The 2,500-nt window shown below is 33.9% G+C and overlaps 1 protein-coding gene and 1 long non-coding RNA gene across 2 annotated transcripts in view; one reads left to right on the forward strand and one right to left on the reverse strand.

Moving 5' to 3' along the window:
- The window catches only part of LOC128249365 (uncharacterized), a 19,420-nt gene extending 18,920 nt beyond the window's left edge, over positions 1-500 (reverse strand). The window contains exon 1 of the long non-coding RNA XR_008265467.2: positions 394-500. This is a non-coding gene — a long non-coding RNA (uncharacterized LOC128249365). The remainder of the gene's footprint in view (positions 1-393) is intronic.
- Positions 1-2,500, forward strand: part of LOC106872780 (large neutral amino acids transporter small subunit 1) — an 84,270-nt gene that overhangs the window by 1,194 nt on the left and 80,576 nt on the right. The gene's annotated exons all lie outside the window — the stretch shown is intronic.

A 2,500-nucleotide genomic window follows, 5' to 3' on the forward strand; every position in this document is an offset into this window, starting at 1 on the left:
TTTTATTTTCAGAATTATATTTCTTAAAGAATTATATTTCTTCAGAATTATATTTCTTCAGAATTATATTTCTTAAAAGTGAAAAGTTTATTATACAGATCTGCATTTTTAAATTAAGTAAATGATGATTGTCTACTTATAGGCGATTCTGAACTATTTTTTAATGCTGATCTCAAATATGTTTTGTTTTGTTTTGTTTTTGCCTATCACGTACAGATTTTACACAAATGGCTGCCAAAGATATGATGATTTTTCTTGTCATTCATTCTCTTTTGTGGCAGACTTTTAGATAAAAGTATGATGAAATTAAGAACAAATGGCTAGAACAATAATAAAAAAAAAGATATGAGTAGACCTACATATTGACTAAATATATATTTGTAATACACTTACCATGGATTTAAAGTGATTTTACTCCTTTTCAAACTTTCTTTCTTTGATTTCCTTCCAGCTTTTGGTAGTTGCTTGCAGTATCTCTTTGGGGTCCAGCAGTAATCCGCCATCATGTTTACATTCCACCTCCCCTGGTAACTCCGCTCCATTTCTTTAATGTCCTGGTGAAATCTCTCACCGTGCTCTTCACATAGATTGCCGAGATTCTCCAGGAAATAGTCGAGGTGTGAGTGAAAAAAGTGCATTTTAACACTCATGTTGCACCCAAGCTTCTTGAAGTTTTGTAACTTGTGTTAATTACGACTTTGTAATTTGAAAACTTATTACTTCCCCCAAAAGTTCTCGACAACACACTTGAGCTCACCCGTGCTTGTTTTGAGAGTCATTCATAGATTTCTCATAATCTGGGATTTTCATTAGTTTACGAATGTCAGGACTAACAAATATTCCTGCTTTAATTTTCTCACTGGTTATATTTGGGAATTTTTTGAGAGATACTGCAAACATGGTCCATCTGCAGGCAAAGATTTAACGAACTGTTTCATGAAACCCAGTTTGATTTGCAAAGGTACTAGCAGTGCTTTTGAAGGTTCAATCAAGAGCTCGTGCAGAACGTTTTTGGATCCAAGTAATAAACTTCTTTGTGGCCAGTTTTTACCAACCATCCAGTGCTTTTCTTTAGCTCTGCTGTCTCACTCACATAAAAAAAACATGGCATTTTTGTGTAGCCTGCCTGCTGGTCTATAAGCATGTCTATATTTTGAAATCTCCACATACTTGCCAGTGGTATTCTGTATACTTGATATTTAACAAAAGTTTTTTTTTTTTACATTTTCATACGCTTCCTTTAGTTAACAGAATGTGTCACCGGAATGGAGGAGCACTTATTTATATCCTCCATTCTGAAGGATTGCTCTTGATTTCAAAATAGGTTAGCAGGTTTGGAATATTACAGCAAAACGCCATTGATTCATCCTCAACAAAGAATGGTAACAACTCGTGTTCCCTGTGACGATAACAAGAGAAGAAGGTTCTCGGTAACAACAGCTTTTTCATTTTTAGCCTAGAATCAAGAAGTTCCGTTGTATCCTTTGGTAGGTTCAAATCTCTCACCAAATCATTGAGCTCTTCCTGTGTAAGTAACTGCAGACTTTCGATTTCGTCGGGAGTGTAGTCATCACCTTCTTCTTCACATTTGTCTTCTTCATCACTGTCTGATGTAACATTCTCCAAAACAAGTGGCGGAGAGGAACTGAAATGTCAACCCCGTGTGAAATAGGCCGTATAGCCGAGGGAATACTGTCATACACTATCTTATGTTTATTTTTTGCACTGTACCCATCAACTTTAGTAATGCAGAAATAACAATCGCCAACATGGTTATTCGACTCTCACTACACCATTGGTATTCTAAAAGGCATTTCTTTTTTCTGACCAGCTTTCCAGAGAGTTTCAGCCCCTCCACATAAGTGCAACTCACCGAGTTTAACACCAAAATAAGCGAGTATAGATGTTTTACAAGATCAGTTATATTTTGTCTCTGTTTAGTGACAACATACCTGCCACAAATGTAGCAGAATATGTCTGGATTGTTCACGCACTTGCATCTATATGCACTCATTTTAAATGAAGTCTATACGTAAATTCATTGTGAATTTTAAATGTCATTATAATGTAAATTATTTTTTTAAATGCCATTATAATGTAAATTATTTTTTTAAAATGTCATTATACTAGACTTATCATCATGATTCTTTCTGTAAATCTATTTGAAATGTTTTATATACAGCAGTGCTTCTGAAACTACCAGTTTTTTTTTCCAATGTGCCAGGGACCGGTAATATTTCTTAGTAATATTAACTTATACCGGAAACAATATAAAAGTTGACGAGTTTTTTTTTAATCTTATATTTACTTTGTAAACAAATAATACAATGTTACATAAGCATTTTATAATGTTTCTTTCTTTTCTGGAAACTCACCGCGGACCACCACTTTGAGTAGCACTGATATACAGCACATTTTGGAGCTTTTTTTCTTTTGAATGTTATAAATCACTTCCTTTAAAAAGTAACTCTAAAAACATTCCTAATAGAAACCTATTTAT

This window comes from Octopus bimaculoides, chromosome 1 (genome assembly GCF_046866305.1).
Source record: "Octopus bimaculoides isolate indiv1 chromosome 1, ASM4686630v1, whole genome shotgun sequence".
In the NCBI taxonomy this organism is placed as follows: Eukaryota; Metazoa; Mollusca; class Cephalopoda; order Octopoda; family Octopodidae; genus Octopus; species Octopus bimaculoides.